The 10,727-nt window shown below is 38.9% G+C and overlaps 1 protein-coding gene across 1 annotated transcript in view; it reads left to right on the top strand.

The window, feature by feature from the left end:
- Positions 1-461: 461 nt before the first annotated feature.
- Positions 462-10,727, top strand: part of ctif (CBP80/20-dependent translation initiation factor) — a 152,020-nt gene continuing 141,754 nt past the window's right edge. The window contains exon 1 of the mRNA XM_056446694.1: positions 462-636. The gene's annotated coding sequence lies outside the window, so the exon portion shown is untranslated. The remainder of the gene's footprint in view (positions 637-10,727) is intronic.

Below are 10,727 nucleotides of genomic sequence, written 5' to 3'. Positions count from 1 at the left end.
ATGTTATTTATTTACACAGTCATAATTATAAAATTAATACTAGTACTTGTAATAGTAGCAATAGTAAAACTAGAATGGAAAAAATAACATTTAATCAAAATAACCCAATGAATTGGGTTAAAATAACCCATAGTTAGGAAGGTGCTATAATAACCTATAGTTGGGTTATATGTTGGGATATTTTTAACCCAACTATTTTAACTAAGTATATTTATAGATCAGTCCAATAGGAAGTCAATGGTTACAGATTTACAGCCAATAGCAGTTTGGAAAACTTGAGGGTGTGTACATTTTAATTTTGGGGCGAACAATCCCTTTAACGAAGGACAAAATAGACTACAACACAACATACAATCCATTCAGCATGGCATTCCTTATAAACATCTTATGGAACTCCACTTCCCACAATCCCCGGTTGCCACGTGCGCGTGTCCTGTCAGCAAACCGGACTAAACGTCACATTCCTGCATTCTCATCTCTGCGAGTCGAGTCTGCGTGTATGTGTCTGTGTGTGAGGGACGCAGGCTAATCTCTCCCTCCCGGACGCCTCTCTGTCCGCGGGAAACACTCATGACCGGGCGGATTTAACCCCGCAGGACTCCCGGCGATCCCCGCAGGCCCGACCGCAGATCTCCGGTGAGTACGGGCCGGTTGTTCGGGTGTGTTTACTGAGCGCGGCCGGATGGACACACTGAACACACTCGTGTGATATGCAACTTTGTATCTTCTTTTGTTGTTCGATACATTCTGTCTGTGTGATGTGTCGGCGCTTTGATCAGATGACGCTCTGATTGACAGCTCGGAGTCGGTGTGGGGTTTTTGTTTCACTGCGGAAAGCAAAATAGGGAACAGCGATAAAGACACAATGCTGCTGTGTTTTTGTGGAGAATCCTCTGTGAATGTGTGAGTAGTAGTAAGTGATCTGGGATGCGTTGGTGTTTATAGATGAATAAATATCCTCATGATGAGTTAATTGTTGCAGTCTCATGCAGAGCTGTTCTTGCTGACCGCTTCTGGACACAGTGTTACCGGTTTGATATCATATCGTTCTCCGCTGGTTGCATCAGACTCGGGCAGGGCCATAAACACACACAACACACAACACAACACACACACACACACACACACACACACACACACACACACACACACACACGCACAGATGTCTGTATGCAGTTAAACAGTCCTGATCTCTTTCCTCTGCTACTTCCATTCAGGCTAAGTTGGTTTTATATTAGTACGTTCGTTCATTTTTTGAGCAATCTAATTGTAACACGGTCCTTATATTATTTACCACGCGACTTTGGAAATTGGGTCTGAAATCGCATGCAAGTGTGACTTCAAAACAACATTAGCACTATTTCATTGATTTGTAAACAATGTCATGAGGTAAAGTTGGGTTTTATATTCGCACATTCGTTCACTTAACGGTTCCTATATTGTTTTCCATACTACTTTGAATATTTGGTCTGAATTAGCATCTAAGTGTGACTTCAAAACAACATTAGCACTATTTAATTGAATTGTAAACAATGTCGTGCGGTAAAGTTGGGTTTTATATTCGCACATTCGTTCAGTTAATGGTTCCTATATTGTTTTCTATACTACTTTGAATAATTAGTCCGAATTAGCATGCAAGTGTGACTTCAAAACAACATTAGCACTATTTCATTGATTTGTAAACAATGTCGTGAGGGAAAGTTGGGTTTTATATTCGCACATTCGTTCAGTTAACGGTTCCTATATTGTTTTCCATACTACTTTGAATATTGGACCTGAAATCGCATGCAAGTGTGACTTCAAAACAGCATTAGCACTATTTCATTGATTTGTAAACAATGTCTTGAGGTAAAGTTGGGTTTTATATTCGCACATTCGTTCACTTAACGGTTCCTATATTGTTTTCCATACTACTTTGAATATTTGGTCTGAATTAGCATGTAAGTGTGACTTCAAAACAACATTAGCACTATTTAATTGACTGTGTACAATGTGGTCAGGTACAGTTGGTTTTATATTTGTTTATTTAAAGGTGCAGTAGGTGATCGTCTTCAGAAACATGTTTTGTTGTGCCGGTTGAAAGTCTGATTGAAGTAAATGATCTAAATGTGTTTATGTGTTTTTATATTCTGGGTGAGGCATAAAACAAAAAAAAATGTTCGTCTAATTAAAATTTGACGGGCCGATAACTCCCATAATTCTGAGAAGTAGCCCAAACCATAGATATATACTCTAGATATCGCATAGGAACCCTGAGCATGCGTCAATAGCGCTGCCATATTTGTACAGTGCTAGCAGGATAAGTGTCATTCAACCGCATTAGTCAAGACAGTGTTATTACGGGAAGATGCTGGACTTTAGCGTTGTCTACTGGTGTAGTAACGAGAAAACAAAGCACAAAGGCAGAACATTTCATAGGTAAGATTTAGTTTTTTACGTTTTAGTATGTTATGAACTTCTGTGCTAAACAGGTAATGTTATTGATGATAATACAGTCACTTGCTGCATCCACTATAAGGCAAAGTAGCACCAACTCACACTAAACACTCAGCTTATGCTAGTTTTATTGAATAAAATCAGCAAACAATGCAAAAGAAATATGACAACGAGAAGCTGCGCTGCTAGAAGCTTGTATTATTGTCTGCAAGTGAACGCGTCGTTCATAACAGGGATTCATTCACAAACGAATCGCTCCCTCCGTCAGTATGAGAAGTGAAACCAGGAGAGGAGGTGTGTTTCAGGACACGGATTAGATCAAATTTAACATGGAGGGTGGATAGTACATTTCCATACACACAAACACAAGCTCTTTGTCAGGAATACATGTGCGGTCACTATATCCATCAATGCAGAAAAGTGCAGAGTCAATAGTCGATTTTAAACACAGAGAGAGAGGATAGTTGGTAATATTTCCGGAAGATGATCATGTTGCAGTTTAGCTAAATTAATTAATAATTAACTCCTCCTGAAGTGACTTGCGATGCACCTTCGCCGTTTGCAAAGCATTAAAACATTTTTTTCAGCCGCAGCTGCGCAATCTCGAAATGTAGAGCTTGTCTAAAGTGATGTATACAAACTAAATAGTATACAGTGAGCAGGGATACAGTCAGCCAGCGCAGTCGTACCTCCATTGTAAAATTGCGACATTTTGTGTTTGCTGGTTTGTTTGCTTGCGAGAGTTCCATTGGCATTTTCCCGCACGTTAATTCTGACCAATCGAAAAGCAGTTTTGAAAATACATTCAATAACATCTGGCCAATGAGTGATGTGGATTTTGTCAGATGACTGCATTTTGGTTCTTTTCAACTGGTTCGGACCAAAGCAATCAGTGTGGTGTGAAAACGACCCAAAGATGGAAGAACATGCTACAATGTATCATTTCACGAGTTCACACTTGCAATAGTTTCAGAATAAAGCGTATTTGGCGTGCTGTCCGGGGAGAGGGCTCTGAGCTCGGGGAGACACCCCAACTCGAGTTATTCCCCTTATCAGGAAACAGAGGAATTGGGATTCGAGCAAAGTATCTAGCCTGGCCCCAGTATGCTCCCCCCGGGATTGTAATGCTTAAGAGGTGAGGTGTCGGGTTGGTTGAGGGATGCTAAAGTCGTGAGATGCTGCAGGTAAGACAGCTTTGGTATATATAGGGGTTTGGTCAAGAACTGATTGGATAATAGAATAATTGTCAATGACGTATTTGATACTGAAACTTCTGCGCGTGCTCCTCCCGAAATTTGTTTACAAAACATCACTTGTTGCCCTTGGTCCGGACCAAATGAACTGAACCACAGATGTGAAAGCACCCTAAATAATAGAATCAAAAAAAAAATTACCAGTAGAGGCGGGTTATATTCACACACTCTTACCACACAACTGTGTTTAAACCCCTATAAACATGATTTTGCTTTAAATCAACAAAGTTTTGTAGTCTGTGTTTGTTTTGGTGATGTAATTGGAATGCATATGATTTGAGCTGTCATTTTAAATCAGTGGAATTCTCAAGGTACGTGTGAGAGAGGAGTGAGACGTGTCTGCACAAGCATGTGTCACTCTGAGAGCATCTTACATTACATCAGTTTCTCAGGAACCGTTAGTGATAGAAACTGTAGATGAGGAAGAGCATTTTAAAGCCGTGAAGATCAGTCGATTCATCACCAGATCGCTCGTATGTCAGCTCATAAACAGACCAGATGATTAACGTGACTTTGGGTGTACTCTCACTAGGTACAGTTGCCTTTAACTGTGCCAAAGTGCAGTTGTCCTCCCTCCCCCTCAGCCTGTACTCACACTGCATTTACCTTCCGAGCCGGAGCATGCTCAATGATGCCACTGTTCAGATTAACAGGAACAGAAGTGCTCTCGCTCAGCACAGTGGACATTGCTTTAGTGAGGGGTTTGCATCTTTAATAAACTACCACAGTTTGCGTTCATTGAAGAGTAAGAATGATTAGTAAATCCACATGAAACAGTCACTTAAGACCATAGACTGTAAAATATATGGACGGAGTATCCGTGACGTCACCCATAGGTTTCTGAAGAGCGCAAAAGAAGCTATAAGTAGGCGCAGCCAACCGTCGCCATTTAGTTCGCGCGTCATCGCACCCACGGCGGGATACCAAACAAGGGCAAAGAGGCGGAGAGTGGGCGGAGCTACAGACACCTGCTGGCACTTTGCTTAGACCTGGCAGACAGACTTTACTTTGGGAGAAACACTTGATACTTCATTACCTGCGACTCGTTTGTGTTCTGACCACATGTGCTTGGCTGTTCACTATATCAATAAAGTGTTTAGACTTTTAAAAACACTGCTGTAACACATTGAGCCACTAAACATTGCTCTTATGACGTTTTTCTACAGGAGGAAAACGCGAAATTCTTCCAAACACTTCAGATATAGTGTGTGTTAGTAAATGCAAGACTATTGATGAAATCCAGGCATAACACTGTATGACAATGCTTCAAATGACTGATCTAGAGCCTACAGCTAATCAATCTGTCACATTCTGGAGTGCTTTACGGGTCTAAAGAAAAACATTAATGATAAATGATCTTAAATAAAACAAATACATTTATAGAGATGGTGTATAAGTATATAACATTACTCACATGGCAAACAGAGGCCACGTGATTGGTTTGTGAGCACAATTAAGTGCACACAGCATTCCATATCATCTGATAATTGTAAGAAATAAGTCCAAAAGGCAGCTGACTGTGTAAAGCCACATAAAACAAAAGAAAAATACGATAAATATGCAGAGATCAGTGGCTAATCTGCTGGAATCAGCTGAGGTGAAGTGACGGCGACCAGCGAGACCTAGCTGTCACTCAAGTGGCCACGCCCTTAATTATGCAAACTTAATATAACCTAATATAAAGGAAATGGATGAGTTATAAAAAAATTCACCCCCCTCACAGTTGTCATGGAGGGTAATAATAGCTATATGAACCAAAATCGTTCTTTGTACCAGGCTGTAAACACCTTTTTTTCTGCTGTAAAGTTGGCCATTCCAGCAGTGGGCTCAATTGAAATTTCCTCTATTATGGAGCCAGGACTAGCGGAATTTTGATGAACTGCAGTTTCAGTTACTTCCGTATTGGCTTCCCGAGGGAGAGCGGGAGGTTGCCGCTTGCTTAAGAGTGACGTCACGTCTTCAGTTTCTGGCTCAGGCGCGCTTTGCACTTACACTACAAGTGTACCACGCCAAAGCCCAACTGAACTGGGCCAGGGCCACCAAACTAAACCAGCCTACACACTTTTAATAATCCTAAATAGGTTAAATGTGTAATAATTAGATTATCACCTAGTGATAGTGGCTGGTATTTAAATGTTTCTGTCATGATGCGTTGCTTTTGGCGCAGACACAAATTGTTTGTTGCCAGAATCCTCTCACGTTGTCTAATTAGGCTCTGATTAGGGATGGGTATTGCTAAGGTTTTAACTGTATTACTATTTTTATCGATACCACTTATCGGTTCGGTACTTTAACAGTTCTCTTATCGGCACTTTTTGTAGTGTTTTTTATATATTTCTATGAAAAAACAAAACAAATTGAACAGAATTAACAGCACTTTGTTTATTATTATGTTTTTAATGTAAAATAAAACAAAACCAATATTTGTAAAACAAATCAATTTTTATTTTTTCCTGTAAAAGAATGTAAAATGGTTTGAAGGAAAATAACTCAGGTTTTAACCATTCTTCTGGAGAAAAATCAACTTGTTTGACTTTTCTGGCAGAAGTCGGGATCTGTCTTGGTTTATTGTGCTCTCTGCAGTTGAAAATACCCTCTTTGAGTTGCAAAATGCAGTTAAATGAGATAATGTTTATGATTTTTCATTAACGCATTCATATAAATGAGTTTACTATTATGGGAGTTAATTGTGTTTTTAAAACTTGAAATGGAAAAATAAGCTTTCTTAATAAGTATAGTTTATTATTAGGCTATTCATAGGCTATAGTTGTAAATACAGCTGATGTAAAAGCATTTTTAATGTTTAAGATTTATTTAGGCTACTGCAGAAAAAACATACTGTTTTCATTGTATTATACTAATTTAGGTGATTGACTGCTGGCATAACGATGTGAATGATGTCACGTTAGCGTTAGCAGCTAGGCAGTCAAAAACGTTTCATTTGTCTTTCTGCAGTTAATGCACTTTTGAAGATACTTTCACTTAGTCTGCTTGCGTTTCCGCTTATACAAGAAAACAACTTGTTGCGTTTGTTGCAATGGGCATTGTCGCTGTCCACTCGGGAAATAGCTACAACCCGTTTGGGTCACTCCGCAAGCTTATGAGCTGTGTGTGCGCAAGTCTGTGTCGTGAGCTATGTGTGTGCGCTTAGTGCGAGTGTCCACTGAGTGTGAAGATGCGCTCGCCGGAAACATGATCATTTCCCATGTGAGATTGCCAACTGCAGACGAACATGGAATATGGCAAATTAGAAAAGGTTGGTCAGTTAAATTATGCAACTGTAAGCAATGTTTATTCAGCAATAATTCTCTAGTACCAATAACAGAACCATTAACGTCAGAGCTTATAGATACTTCTGTCTTTTAGCACTAATACAGATAAAGTACCGAGTTTCGGTACCCATCCCTAACCCTGATGTTAGGGAATGGCCATATAATAAGCATTTTTTTATAGTATAAAAACCTCCAAAACAAGTATGTGTGTGGCAGTAAGGCAGGTTTAGTGTGTGTTTGTAGATTAAACGATTAAATGCACGATGGCTGGGTTGTCAGATCTGATGAGGTTACTTGAGAGGGCTATAATAAGCAAGCTGTGAGAGTGAATGAAATGATAGATTTATTGTCTTTTAGTCAGGTAGGAAGACTTTGCATAAATGAATTTGGAGGTAAATTAGAGGTAGATCTTTGTCTAGATGGTCAGACTTGATGTCTCAATATTTCATATCTCCAGATGCTCTGAAATGTAAATAATCTTCCTGGATTGTTATCAGTGCTTTCTGAGCATTTGACACATTTATTTACATTCATACAATGTACATTTCTTGGATATTTAAGACGGGTTGACAAAGTTAAAGGTGCTGTATGTAAGTTTTTGACTCTTCTAAAGCATAAAAATACCATAATATGTTTGCAGATATTTCAGAAACATGCTAAGTGAACATTCTTGTTTATCTGAAAAACAATGCTGAAGTCAGATATTCTGCTTTGAAAATGTATGTATGTTACGTGCCAGAACGCTGGCTTTGTTTTGGTCATTTACCCCCTCCCAATGCCAGTTTAGCCAATTATATTTCAGCACCTCGGGTTGACTTGGTGGAAAACTGCGCATTTGATTCATTCAGTCAGGAAGGCTCTCAGCATGCGCCTGTGACCAAAATGCGACTCCGGTGGACAGTAGCAGACTCCGAAATGAGACACAGATTCAGAGTTCCACATGAGGGGGTTATTAATTAGCAAATAATATAAATATTACAAATGTAAACATTAGGTGAGCAGGTTACATTGTAACCACATGTCCTAACAACACACTACTTTACAAGATTTGCAGTGATAAGCAGTTTAGCTGTTTGCACCAGACGAAACACGACAGAAATGTAAATACAGCCATTCAGATCACAGAATAGTGCACTCACTGCACTTCAACGAAATGGTAAGGTTTATAATCTAATTAATACATATTAAACCTGTTTAACATTATTAAATGTACATGCTGAATCACTGATATGTGTTGGCTTGCACAGTTGTAAAGTTAAATTTCAGATGGTTTATTTTATTTTCCAGATCTGAGGTGAACTATCTGCTGCTGCTTTCAGTATATGGCATATCAGTATAAAATGGTATTCAAACTCCCATTATGAGCATTTAACATTGAATAAAGCACATGAGGTGTGCCTGAGATGATCATTCTGTTTATCCTGTTGTTCACCTGTGAGTAATAGAAACCGTTTCTAAAATATAAATTTTAACTCCTTTTATTATGGAAAATATTGCTTCTTTCATGTACCTTTAGGCTCAAAAGTCAGGCACACTCATGTCAGTCTGGCAACCTGTGATTGCATAGACTCATCAGAGGAGGAGCAGAGTAAAAATTATTTTTGATCCAGGCGTGGAATACATAGTTCAACCACTGAGTGTCAAACTTACATACTGCAACTTTAATTAAAAAATGTAAGTCTCTTTTGAACTTGAAAAGTTCCCAATTTGTTTTGAAGTGTCCTAATAGTTAAAGATAGACACAACAATGCAGCGTATCCTGATAAAAGCTTTAGCAAGTAATCTCAACAACAATATTTCATTTCATCATAAGCCTAAATAAAACCTTTTCAGAGAAGTTTCAGTGGGAAAAGAACGTTTATGTTTTTAATAATTGCGTGAAGCACCCATGCCTGGAAACGTAACTGGTGCGGTTTGGTTTTAAATAGACTGGAGAAAAAGCAACGCTCGTGCACCCACAATCCTGCTGCAATCAAAGGCTCCAGACTTTTGTAAGGTCTTTTTGTAAGCAGCATGTTGCTTTCGCTTTAGTCTTTCACGTGATCACCCTTTCATTAGCGCACACTGTATGTTTTTCACCTGCTTTCTTTTGCTTACAATTATTTTGGGTTAACAGTTGTTTATTTTTTATTTTTGGTGTGACTACAGAAAAATTTGGTCAATTCTTAGTGTTGAGCCCTGAAAAGTCATGTGAAATAAAAACAATGGCTGTTTCTCAATTCCAAGAACGCAGAGCACGGACTTGCGTTCTTGTGAAGACTGGTTTTGCCAGGTGTCCTCGGAAGAACGAACTCGGGAGACCGCGAAAACAGAGAACGCATCCTCTGAGAAATGAGATGCTGCGTTCTTCCTGATGGTCACGTGACCTTCACATGTTTTACATGGGAAAACGATTTAAACATTACAGCATTCATACAACGATAAAACATTAGACTTTAGACTTTTAGACTTTTACACACCTGAAACTTGTCTATAGCGCTTGTTCACTGCTGCTCTTATAGTTGTGTAAATTGCTTCCTTGTCCTCATTTGTAAGTCGCTTTGGATAAAAGCGTCTGCTAAATGACTAAATGTAAATGTAAATTATAAATATACGTTGGGCAATATAAACAATAAAACAGATTTTAATATGAATTTCAGAAAACAAACACCCTTAATCTGTTTATTCCTTTGTTAAGATGTCCATGGTAATGTTTACTTTCACGGTTTCATTTAGGGAAACTCCTGAGGTAAATAAGTGACATCTCTGAACTTTAATAATCAATCTAAATAAAATGCTTCCCACCTCCAGTCGCAATGACTTCTGGGACTTCTAGAGCAAGATCGTCGCTCAAGTCTGCATTGGTGTGTCCTCGATATCAAGAATAATCGGAGAAGTTTCACGCGTCCTCTGTTCTTGCGGTCCTGAGTATTGGAACTGAACTTTGGCAGCTGATGATGACGTTACACGAGTACGCAAGACCGCTGAAGAACGCATATTGAGAAACCGCCTAAATGCAATGCGACACTATGACAGCACAACCCATTTGCTCGTGCTCATTGAGTAAGCTCATACACACACACAAGTGAAATGAATGAGGAGGCATGTGGACAAAACACAAAATCAAGTCATTTTAGTATGCCAAAGTCAAATTTTATGCATGTAAAATATATTTTCCCAACAACAAAATTGTAGCTAGTGAAAATGACGAGTGGCTACTAATGTTGGAAAACTACTAGCCACAGTGGCTTCATGGTGATCAAACAAGTCAATGTCAAGCCCTGGTCACAATGGCTAATCAGAGATTTAGATGTGGACACCATGCCAGAGGGAAGAATGTACTGTACTGTGTGTGTTTTTTATTTTAAAGATTTATATTTGGCATTTTTTTTGCCTTTATTAGATAGGACAGTTATGAGACAGGAAGCAAAGTTGGAGAGGAGGGTAGGGTAGGGAAATGTCCTCGAGCTGGGGAATCGAACTCAGGACGCCCTGATGTGCTACTGCACCATATGTCAGCGCGCTAACCACTAGGCTATTGCGAATAGTCTAATATACAGATATTTAATTCCATGAAGAACCTTTATCATCTATCCCATTTAAAAATAGAAAAATAAATCAGATTATTAAAAATATGACCAAAAATCATTTTATTATTGACCAAAAAGTACTCAGATGAACCAAAAATGTTCCTCTATTACGTCACTAAACTTAATTTGCAGGCTTTATTAGTCATGGTTTAAACACTGACCTCAGATCAGACCTATAATTTCAGCTCGTGCTGTAT

Source organism: Danio aesculapii, chromosome 21 (genome assembly GCF_903798145.1).
Source record: "Danio aesculapii chromosome 21, fDanAes4.1, whole genome shotgun sequence".
NCBI lineage: Eukaryota > Metazoa > Chordata > Actinopteri > Cypriniformes > Danionidae > Danio > Danio aesculapii.
This window is presented reverse-complemented; position numbering and strand designations above follow the sequence as displayed.